Source organism: Passer montanus, unplaced genomic scaffold (assembly GCF_014805655.1).
Source record: "Passer montanus isolate IOZ18808 unplaced genomic scaffold, ASM1480565v1 scaffold17, whole genome shotgun sequence".
Classification (NCBI taxonomy): Eukaryota; Metazoa; Chordata; class Aves; order Passeriformes; family Passeridae; genus Passer; species Passer montanus.
Window position 1 is genome coordinate 11,945,991 of NW_024364270.1, and position 12,741 is coordinate 11,958,731.

Below are 12,741 nucleotides of genomic sequence, written 5' to 3' on the forward strand. Positions count from 1 at the left end.
AGTAGCTCTGTAGTGGATAATAGGAATTTAAAAAATCACTGATCCAACCCCTGTAAATAATGGGTTTGTTTACAAACTCCATGCCTGAAGGCACACTTACTGACCAGGGTCACAAATGTTCTACCTCTGTTTCTGGAATTCTTGCAGCATGTTAGGACCAGCTGTGGTAACTAAAAAGCAGTGAGAGCCTTTGCACAGACTTCTGTGGAAAATGGATGAGGCCTGAAGTAAGGCAAACAACTGCCTGCTAGTGAATATGCCCAAAAGCAAAATAAGGAATGGTTCATTTTCCCTGTTCATTTTTCCAAGCTCAGAAAAGACATTTACAAGATGCTTCCAGCTGGGAGGATGGACCTCTCTTGAGATTCTGAATTAAAACAGTTCCAGGCAATTTGCTTTTCCTTCTTCTTGACAAGATGCTACTTGAGTAAAACAGAAATAAAGATACCCACTCATGTAGGTGCTGTCAAGAGAGATGTTTGTAAAGTATTCTTTGTAAAGAACAGGCTGACAAGAGAAGTTGTGGATGTCCCATTCCTGGAAGAGTCCAAGACTGGGCTGGATAGGGGGCTGAGCAATCTGGTCTAGTGAAAGGTGTCCCTGCCCATGACAGGAGGGTTGGAATTCAATTTTTAAGGTTGCTTCTAACCCAAAAAATTCTCTGATTCTGTGACGTGCTAAAGAAATACAAGCATCGTGTTCCCTGCAATTAAGACACCTTCGAGAGGACAGAAGATGTGAAATTGAAAACAAAAGAAAAACAAAATTTAAGAACAGCAAGAAAAGTAAAGCAATAAATCTTACCTGTGCTATACCTGGCTGGGCATGCTTGCCATCCCAAGGCCATTTCCATTCTCTGACCATTCATTTATATTAGTCACCAGACCTCCTTCCTGATTAAGCATCACTGTTATGCTGCTGCTGTAAGCAAGCAGAAATACAAAACCTGTTTTTCCTGGTGTAGCTCAGTGAAGCCACAAAATCCAAGAAGCTCTCTTTGATCTACAAGTCCTTAATTAAAGAGCAAGAGTCACTTCACATATCTGCTCCTTCATCTGACTTTCCTCATGGTACAGGCCTGTGAGGAAGGTATCAATTTTATCCCTGTGATACAGACTAGAGTTGAGTTAAATTCTTGGTTTAGTAATTCAAATTAAAAATGAACTGTGGTTAAATGCTGTGATATTAATCCCATTTCCAATTCTAGTAAATTCCTAGGAGTTCTAAAACACTAAAAAATCTATTGTAAAATTTAAAGAGAGAAAAAATAAGGTCAAATGGCATGTAGATGTCACGCATGTGTGAGCCCTCAGCTGGCCATTTTGGGAACATTTTTATGTCTCTATATTTAATATTTATTAAGAATAATATGGCTGCTGATAACATTATCCAGAAGAAAAATGCTGATGTTCAATTTAGAAGGTCTGGTGGGCCTGAATCTTCAGAAGAAATCACCTGTGTGCTTGCTTTCCCACAAGAAGGGATCTGTTTTTACAGCTGCATTTGAAATTGACACAGAGGATATAGAAAATATCAGTGTTCATCCTGCAGTTTAACAACAGACCCTTTTAGATAGGAGATCCACCCTTAAAATGAAGAAAGCTGTATAGAAGGATAAGCATCCAAACAAATCATTGCAATTGTTTTAGCAAGATGGCTTAACACAAACCTAGGAGAATTAATGAAACCCAGTGAAAGAAACAGAACCAAAATGAAAATATAAAACTATGAGCAACACTTATTTAAATGGCTTTTTTTAAAAGGTATCTACTTAGATCTCAAAAAGACAATTGCAGACTTAATTTCTACCCTTATTAAAAACAGACTAGAAAAAAGAGCTGGAAGAGGTCAGATGCATTTAACTAGAAGTCAGATGCATTTAACTAGAGGAGCCAAACAACTACAAGTATTTGGTGGTGGTCACCCACCAATGTCAGTTCCTTGTTACAAGTAAACTTTTCAGGGTTAGGTCAGTAGCTTCACTTTCTCTGTTAAGTTATGCCAATTATTTTTAATGTGAAAAATCATAATTATGATTGAAGAATACATAGAACAAATAGCATTTCATCTGCTCTTTTTATGACCTGTATAATGCACTGTGCCTCACTGCATTGTGAGGCACTAGGAAGTGGTGAAGGAGACAAAAGTGTGCCTTCAACTTGCCCCTATGAAAAATCCATCTGCAGCTCATGACACGTATTCCAGGCACCCAGAAGGCTGGCTCCCAATTGCCTGCTGGTCTCCTTTGCATGTTTAAATTTTCTAGTAAGCCAAAGAGCATCCTCTCCTTACAACAAATGGAAAGTTCAATTTTCAAAGTTATTTCCATCTAGCTTAGCAATTTAGATAACACAGTGCTTTGGGGCTGCATTTGGCTAGTAGAAGAGACTTGTAGAGGGGACAAGGTCCTTCACCTCCTTGTTTCTTCTCCATGGTCCTTCATCTCCATCTGACTTGCACACAAGACAGAAGTGGTGTTTTTCCTCTTCCCAAGTCAATATTCTACAATGCCAAACTCTCCATGGACTATTCATCTGTTTGAGAAAAATTCTGGCCATCAAAGACTGTGCCCAGTTTTATGGTTTTGAGTGAAGAGGGTAGATGAAAACCAATCAACCAAAATAAACCCAGCCCATTGTTAGACACTCAACTAAAATATGACTCCAGGCTGCAGAAAAAGTTAGGTTGCACAACATGTCACCTCTCTCATGTCCATTATTGTTCACATTGTTCATATCCTTGTATAGTTTCATGCTCTCTGAACTAATTTTCAACTTCAAGGAAGTGCTCATAGTGCACTTCCCTGCCTGCTAGGAAGGCAGATACTGCCATGTCCAAAAGAGGTGCAAGTTCCAATTATCATCAGACCTGGATAAGGGCTAAATATGCTGCTATAGAAACACCCCATGGGAGTTTACAGAGCTTTGGCAAACAGCAAGATGCTCAGAGGACAGCTAAAAGGAGAGTCAAGGAGTTCTTATTCTCCACTTTTATGGCTTCTGTTACATGCCTCTGCAGAGGACACAGGAGCTAACGCTCTCTATCAGCTCTGTATCCTGGGTATTGGGTCCAGGTGCAGAGAGCTAAGAGAAGCCACTAACCCAGCCATGTCATTCCTTGAACAACCAGGTTGGGAGAAATGGAAGATGAGCAGAGCCCTCAGGACAAAATCCACCCACTTGACTAATCACAACTTGCTGATCACCCAACTCCCTCCACAAGCAGTATCAGCCTTAAGTGGCAGATTTCTGTTTCGTTTCATAATTACCCTTCCTTAAGACCTCTCTACAGGGAATCATATGATTTTGCAATCTTTTAAATTGTGTTTCATGTGAGAATCCTGAGGAGCTTTGTAAACATTGATGGTAAATATTATTCAATACATTAGTCTCAGACACAAGGGGATCTAGTAAGATGTCCAAGATCATGTAAGTTGCCTGTGGTTAAGCTGGCACCAGAAATAATCACACCGACCTACACAGGAACATAGCAGAGATCCTTTGATGTGAGGAGCAGTCAACTTTGAAAGTCTATTGGATTTTTTTACTTCACCTTCACCATCTTATATTCCATATACCTGCTGTGCAGCTCTTCATTGCTATTGCTTACTTCATCCTTCTAAGAAAGAACAATAATTTAAATATCTTAAAATTTCTTTACGTAACAGCCAAATTTATATCTATTTCAGTACCCCAACTGATCTTGAGAAGGAAGCAGAGAGAGTTTGAGGCTGGCTAAACTAACCCAAACCTAGGAGGCATGTATTTAGCCCTGCCTTTGACTGACATCTTTTTCAATCAGCCACTCTATGTGCACTGTTCTACATGTATATATGGGCACATGCTTCCAGTACTTTTATCTGGTCCTGAAGCAATTATAAAAATGTGCAGGTCATCACAGTAGTATTAGGGAAACAAAACCACCAAAGGAAAAAATGAACACAGAAGCTGATCAATTTTGAGGTAAGCTAATTAGGTAAAACATCAGCTGATAAAAATCAAAGTGAATTATTTTTTCAAGCCAATCTTTCTTGCTGTTCCAATTTTGCCAGAAAATATTGCTCAGTATAACTTTTTGCTGACCAGGCTAAGCATAAATATTTAAGAACACTAAGCCAACTCTCATGGCAGTAACACAGGACAGCATCAGCATATAGCACTAATCAGAAGCAGCATTTTACTTCCAACCTGATGGGCCAACAGGGCCTGCAAATCCTTGCAAACATGCTCAGGTCCTATAAAAGGGAACACTCTGCTTGTAGGGAGACCTCATGATCTATTTGTGCCATATAAGTTATCTTCAACGAGATGATTAAAGCAGCTGACTGCAGAGCTTTGGGGAATGTGGTAATATGGAAGATCCCAGAGCAGCTGCACCACAGACAGTCTCAGGTGTTCTCAGTGTTTGGATGAGCTCTGTGCTCTTCTTATAACAATTGCAGGCCAGGATCCAGATTCCATGAGGGTAAATGACAAATTTCAGACAGTTCTCTAAAACAGGCAATGGTATGTCCCATAGGTGGGAAGGCAACAGCACTTATTTAAATAATTAGAAAATATGATGTTTCCTGTGCAAGCCCTGAACAGTAAGTTTTTTTGTTGCTCTTCTTTTTCTTGGCTTTGCAAACATATTACAAAGCAATTGGAAAGTGATATACAGAGGCCAGCCAAAAAATATGAACTCCATGTTTTGCTGCAGCATCTAATCTTTTGGACTTCAGGCTACTCAGTTCCCCAAGGAGTCAAGCACTGATAATACCCCATTTAATGAGGAATAATATGCCAGTGTACTATATATACAATACATTGTAGCATATACACTTCACCATGGAAAACTGCTTGATTTTATAAAGCCACTTACTACTAAACCTATTATTATGAATGATGATTGTCCACGTAAGATTAAATCTGAATATGTTTATAATTTTGCCAGTGTACAGGAACTGTCAGTTAAATAGCAAGATATAACAATAGAAATTCAGAAACTGTGCTGCAGATACAAAATTATACAAGTTAACTGTAATAACTTGTAAGTAATTAATAATTACTTATCAGCAAAGATTTTTTTTCATTTAAACCAAGCCTGCTTTATAAATTTCAATGTTTGCTCCTTGGAGAGTTGATCAGGCAATGTAAATCTTAACTATCCTATACTTCCTCCATTCCTTTATACTATTTAAGCACTCTAGTTGGTAATCAGAGAATGGATGATGTATTTGGAAGCTACCATATATTTTAAACACTTGGCCAGTTCTGTATGGGGATCCTCCAGGGTGTTAAGGCTATCTTGTACTATGATAGAAGGCTTAAATATAAGCAGCATGAAGAAGTCTAGAGCCTGTCCTATACGAGAACTGTGGTTGCAGCTGCACTATGGCAGGTATATTTTACTTAATAAATTATTCAGAAACAAGATCTTAGTGGGTAAGAGTTGTAGACACAGAAATCTATGACCTGCTGCTGGTCATTCCCTTTACCAAATCAAGAAAATAAGCCTGTGATGACAGACCAAGCAAATGGGAGCTCCCCAGAGACAAGAAAGGGTATGGACAGGTTAGTGGAAGCTGTTGTCTCAAACCTTTAGGTGTTCATCTGGGACTAAGAGAACTCCAGCAGCTGCCAGACTATACAGTGCACTTGCAGATGCACTGGCAGAGTGCTGAAAAGAAGTGTGTACAATCTTGAGACTGCTGACACACAAGAGTAAGAGGCTGCCTGTGAGCACAAGAGCTAGGAGTGGAATCAATACTCTTGCAAACTTAATAGCTCAAAACAGAGATGCCAAGAGCATGCAACTCTACACCAGAGCATTTCAGAAATTATTTGTTACGGCCAGAAAAAGGTGGATGCCACATTTTCAGAAAACAACAGAAGAAATGATATCATTTGTTCAGTGCCCATTTATTTGGTTAGGGAGCTGATCCTCCATGCGTGGATGCTGGATGTCTCTGCAGCACTTTTAACCTTCACCAGCCAAGGAATTTCAGTTCTGCAGCCCCAGTGGCACCTGACCAACTTCATGGCCAGCATTAGGAAGAAAATGAACAAATGCTTTTCTTTTTTTTTTTTTTTTACATGGCAATGTCCTTAAAGAAATTAAAAGATCAGTGCAGAGTAAGCAGTTTTTCCCTTCAGATCATCAAATCTGTCCATGTTTTAGGCAGAACTAAACTAAGATATAATACCTTGTGAAGAACATTTTAGTTAGTCCATTAGCTCTCTCATTCAGAGCAAAAGTGGAATTATGTCAAATATATGTGATCAGATGTTTTCCAGTAGGAAAAGGCTTAATATAATATCTGAAAGCAGTTAGTGACCCTGTGTTCTACTAGCAAAGAGTAGTGGATTGCAGTGGCTCTGTAGAAAACCTTGTTGGCAGATGATCAGAGAGAATCAGAGAAAGACTGGATATTTTTTAAAAAATTATATCCAAAACTCAAGGAGAATTGTTGATTGACAATTTCTCCCTTATGCTAATCCATACTTCAGTTACATTCTGAATAGCTATTCTGAATGTCTGAAGTATGCTAATCCATAACTCAGACATTCAGAATAGCTATTCAGGTATTGCATAATTCTAACCACCTCTGCTAAGAGCCATATAACTCTTACCTCTTTCTTCACAGATGTCAGATGAGAGTGAGAAGCTGATTCTGATGGGTGCCTGACTGGCATCAGTTTGCACAGCAGGAGCTAGATGGGAAGAAAACAGATTGCAGTGCTTAGGATCATATATTAAAGGGCGAGTCTGCTTTCAAAAACATAAACCCAAAAGTGTTTTGGGGTTTTTTTTTGTTTTGTATATTTTTAAAGAGGAAGTAGCACCTAGAGAGCTAGAATGGGCTTGACCCCAACCTGTGGTTCTGCACTGAGGATTATTTACACTTGCTGAATGAAATGCTCTGGATGCAAATATTTTTGCTGGCGCAATATGTTATGACTCTATCACTCACCTTGAAAGAGGAGACTAAAAATGCTTTGATAAATGGTTTGAAACATTGCCCAGTTTCACTGGCTTTGTTCTTCTAAGTGTTTGTACCGCTTGCTTCAGCTGCAAAGTTATTTCATCATGTCCTAAAACACTGCTATGCAGAGAACTGCAGTATAACAAGCTATAAAGTGGAGCATGTTGGATTAAGCAACTAGCTGAGAGTATAGACTTAACAGAAAGTGCTTTCTACCCTTTGGAGGCCAAACATTACAACACAGCACATTTACACAGCATGACCTTACCTTTACTTCCGAGAGACATGTTTGGTGCCGTCTCAGGTTTTCTTTTTTCCTTTGAAGTGCAGGCTGGTAAAGCAAAGCTTCTTTTTCATTGTTCTATTCAGATGGCAGTGATTTCACACTCTGTACATTTGGATTCAAGTGCACCACTTTCAACCTCCTCTGAGACTTGGCTTCACCTGGTTCCCACACTTTTGTACACTAGTGACTTTGTGGGTAATTATGGTAATCAATCCCCTCACTGAGCTCCCTCCAGCAACAGGTTAGCATGTCACCAGTCTCATACCCAGCAAGGAGCTGCAATTTCTGTCCAAGTTCCTGCAATATGCTGGCAGCCACGGCCTTACTCCATATGTTCAGTGGTGAGCTCTCATCTGCCTGTGGGATCAAAGATGTTGGGCAGATCCTTGGGTTTGAGCCCTTCATAGTGGTTTTACACATGGACACATCATAAAACTGGATTTTAATTTTCTTGTTGTAGCACTCTTTAAGAAAGCATCTTCATGCCTTTTGGTATGCTTCTCTGTACAGATCACACTCCTGCCTTGAATTGGGCTGAGGAGAAAAAACCAGCTGTATTATTCAGTGAGACTAGTACCAGTTGAAAACCCCAGAAAACAAACTGGTTATCTTTGGTGCCACAACATATCTGAACAGGCTGGCAGTGTGCCCCACTGGATATTTTTCTTTTCTTGTTGTAGCACTCTTTAAGAAAGCATCTTCATGCCTTTTGGTATGCTTCTCTGTACAGATCACACTCCTGCCTTGAATTGGGCTGAGGAGAAAAAACCAGCTGTATTATTCAGTGAGACTAGTACCAGTTGAAAAGCCCAGAAAACAAACTGGTTATCTTTGGTGCCACAACATATCTGAACAGGCTGGCAGTGTGCCCCTGCACAGCTGAGACTGCGCCACATTTCCTCCCAAGGAAAAAGACACTCCTAGATCATGGTTAGAAACACCTGTGCAGAGCAGCATGAGGAGATTTAGTGCAGCCACTGCCAAACCAGGATCCCTGCTGAACTGCAATGCAATGTCATTTAACATGGTTATTGATTTCTCCTCTCCCATGTAAAATTATTTACTCTTGCTCCAGAGAATGATAATCAAATAAAAAATCAAAACAAATCCAAAATTTTCCTTTCTTAGATGTTACATGTAAAGAACTTTTCGATGTAATAAAACTTTGAGTGTCTAAAAACGTTTCCTCCAGTAGCTACTGACTCTATCTATCCTATTTTCTGTTGGGTTTTTGTTAACTGTGATTTTCTATGGTTTTGAGAGGGCCATATTTATTATAATTAGAGGCCTGCCAACATGGAAAATTTCTTAACAATTTTTTTTGTTTTAAAATCTAAAATACAAAGAAAGTTTACCAAGAAAAGTCTTAGTCTTCAAGCCTCTAAACTCAAACAAACAAAAACAAAAACAGTTACCCTTTCCAGTCTCAATGGTAGCTTCTTTCACTCTTTGAATGCATACAAACACGTTCATAAACTGAAACAATCTGGAGTAAATTTCTGAAATTCCAAAGCAAGTTCAGCAAAACAAGGTCTGTCCTTGGAACAAACATATCAGTTTAAAGAATATATTATGAGATCTGAACCTAGTTATCCTGGGGAGTCACACCCAGAGGAATGCTGTGAACACTGGCTCCCACTGCATTAGTCAGAAGACATGAATTTCATGAAATCCACAGAGCTCTGCACCCAGCAACGTGCTATTGTTCAGTCCAAGCCAAAACAGTAGGACAAAGCTATTCTGTGGCATTATGTAACAAACTGTTTAAAGTTTTTAAGTTGAATATATTAAACTCCTGAAATGCTGACAGCAGAAATGAACATTAGGTATCACAGCTCAAGGAGGTAGGGTTAGATGTAGGACACTGTCACCTTCCCACTTCCCTCTCTCTGCATGGCAGAGTGCCAGTTCTGGCCCTGTGCTTCCCTCATCTCTTCTGCTCTGTCCTGGCCACATCTGCCTTGGGGGTAATTTTGAGCTTTCCTTGAAAAAGTAGTTGACAGAAACTTCCTTGCTCCCACCACTAATGGTGTCACACCATTACTTAGCAGCAAAGCCAGGGGGAAGATCTACAGTGAAATACAAGAACAGTTCTGGTTTCTTGCCTTTCTCTTTCACTCTAGTTTTCATCTACAAAATGAAAAATGAGTGACTGTTTCCAATTTAAGACGGGAGGAGGTGTGAAGGTGAAATAGAAGACTATCCTGGATGTAAAAGAAAATACATGGTGAAAGAAATATACAGGTACTGCCTCCAGCACTGCAGCTGTAAACATTACTTCCATTATTCCCCAGAATGAAGAAGGGGTGGAGCAACCCCAAGGAAAGCTGCTAGGTCAGCTGGCTGTGGAAGGGAAATTGTTAGTGCTTTTCACGCTAAATTACTTTCTGTGTGAGGTCTTGAAAATTTTCTTCTGATAAGAAAAGAACCTTCACTGTGTGAATGGGAATACATTAATATATCAGTGCATTAAATTATATAAAATTGATTACAAATATCAAGTTCAAAATATAACTTTCTGATAATTAAATTCATACCACTCTAAACTAGGGTTTTCAGGAAATACAACCTACAATTATTTCTGAGGCTATACAATGTCTCAGTTTGTTATCTGAAAAAGAAGACTACTTCTGCAGTTATGGCTGAGTGAGTACATCAAGAAAGATGTTTTTATTATAAAAAATAATTTTTATGACTCCATCATAAACACCAAAAAATATTTTAAAAGAGCAGTCTAGGATCTTGGCTCCCTGTAGCCTTTCATCCCTTACCAAGACTAGGCACAGGCACAGAGATGTGCAGTCAGGGAGATGCTCACTGCAGCATGTCTGAATGTATGTTTCTGCATACCTGCCTAATGCTACAGCTCCTTGTCACAGACATTTAAGGAGCCTTCCTGAGGCACTGACTTGTTTTGTTCACATGAATCTTGTCGTTTAAAAGCAGCTTTTAAAGTAAGCTCTAAAGAAGGCCATAAGCTGACTTACTTTCATATTTCACAGCATGCAACTGAGAAGCATTTGCTTTGTCCCAGGCTGAGTACACACAGCAGACTGTGCTTCTCACGGTGACTTTCACCACTCAGAGAGGTGAAATTTGCATCTTTTCAGAAGAAGCATACATCTCTTGAAACCTGTCCTGTCCTCCAAGGGACACAGATGCTGGGACAGCAGCTGAGGCAAGGCAGTACGTTTGGATTACAGCTGACAGGCTGTAATCTAACTGATGTTCAAAAGGAAAAAAAACCCAAAAAAACAGTCACTAAGGAATGTGGAAAAAGACCATAGTGGACAAAGTTAAATGTGAATTTTTTGTCTGATTTTGCCATTTTGATCTCACTACTTCATCTAGGTCATAAGAAAATTTTAGAGATGGCTGAGGAAGTACAAGAATCCTTTTTCTTTAGCAATGGGTCACAAGGAATATCTTTCCTTCTAGTGTCCATAAGACATATTTGCTCTCATGCAGGAAATACTTTCCTTTTTACTTCCAGCATTTAGACCTAATATTAAACCTCTAGTCATAAAAATTTTCCCATTGACTTCAGTGAATTTTTACAGCTGAGTAAGGACTATGAGTTTTGGCCCTCAGCTAGGAAAAAGAGTATTGAAGTGTCATAAACACATAAATAATGGCATCAGTCCCAGAAATACAAACAGAAACAAATATAACATCCCGCTGTTCAACTCTTCTGGGGGCTGATATAGGCCACTTGCTCCCTAGTTGTCCTTGCACACCCTCTTTCCAGCATTAAACCACAGCTGTCAGAGACAGCTCCCCCACTCCATTCCATGCCATTTCTTGACACTTACAAACGATTTGAAAACAAAACACGAAATAAAACACAACATGCCCTAAAAAAATAAGTCGTTTTCTGAAGATCATAACTTTGCTCAGAAAATAGTGCAATTGGAGCAGACTCCTTAGAGGAAAAATAATTGGAGGTGACTCTTTATGTTGCCTTTCAGGAAAGTGTTTCAAATCCTGCTCAATGTTTTGGACTGCATTCAGCCCTTCCCTTAATTCCCCAGCACTGCCTGCCTTTGTTTGGGAGGTTGGTTACAAAAAACAAAGAGTGAGAAAACAAAAACCTCCAGCTAAAAGCAGTACTCACAGGTCTCTCCTGGCCTACAGCCTTTCACCTTATCATGCTGTCTAGTACAGCATGCAATTGGGAAAAATAGCACCCATTCATATAATGTGTATTAAATGCTAGCAACAGCATTTAACAAAATGACTGGCAATAATAGAGGAAGGACAAAAAACTCTGAGCTGGTAAGGGCATTCTACAAGATGTGTCTCACTCCCTGCATCCATGAGCTTGGTTCCTTTTAAAAGCAGCCAGGTGGGGAATGTGGAACCAGTTGTCAGCCTGTTCACATTAATGTTTGCTTTGTCAGTGCAGTCAGGCCAGCTTCTTACTCCCACTTTGCATATTTTTTTATACAGCATTCCTATTTTTGCACATTGGTTATCATGCTATTCCCCTCTTAGTTATCCATATTTTCTTATATATGGTGCTAATTCTGGGTCTGGAAGTAGCATAACCTGGAAAATGCTTACCTTTGCTTTGTCCAATGTGCCCTCTTCCCTGAGAGCCTGATGAACACAGCCTGGGTGCAACACCACCAATAACACCATCTCAAACTGCACAGACAATTGGTTAATCCTGCTGCTTCTAGCTCACTCACAGTTTGCTGTCTCTCTGCTGGGGTTTATTATATTCTATACTGAGTTAAGTGTGCCACCACTCTACAATTTACTTTCAGCCTACTTTTTTAAAGAAAAAAGGTTTATGCAAAGGTTCATTTTCAGACAAAATTGGTGGAATAACACACCCAAACATAGTGACACCAGGACACACTTTCTAAAATCATCAGCTGAGTAGACAATAGCAGCTCAAAGAAACGTCCCACATAAACAGAGACAGGCCAAACTGCTGAACCACGGGGCACAAGCCATCTCTCCCTCTCTGCTGGGGTATCACAGTGACTGTGAATGGTGCCAGAGTCATTCTGGGGAGGAAAGGAACAAGGCTCTGAGAAAACTGCCTTTGTTAGTTCAGCTGACCACAGAAACATTTATTCTGCTTGTGATTTTTTTCCCTCTGATGCATTTCCAGATCTCATGTTTGCAGCTTCTGCAAGAGATGTATTTTTATTTTATCTATCTCTGGCCAATATCTCTCCTTCTGTCTTCCCTGGGCTTCTGCAGACTTTATGGACTCCTTTATCTGTCACTTCACTTCTGGAGTCAACAAAATCCACGGCCTGGCAACCTGTTTTGGCACACACCAGATCGAATGGAACAGGAGCACAATCACTCTTTTTCAAGCTTTCAAAGGCACTAGAGGGGTTAGAACAAGGGGTAGAGCAGTCTGATGTATGAGAGACTAATGGATTAAAGCAAACCACAAAATCACTGCTGTCAGATATCCTGGGACCATTACAGTGCCCAGCTACAATAAAACAGGAAGATGTAAGATGACTCA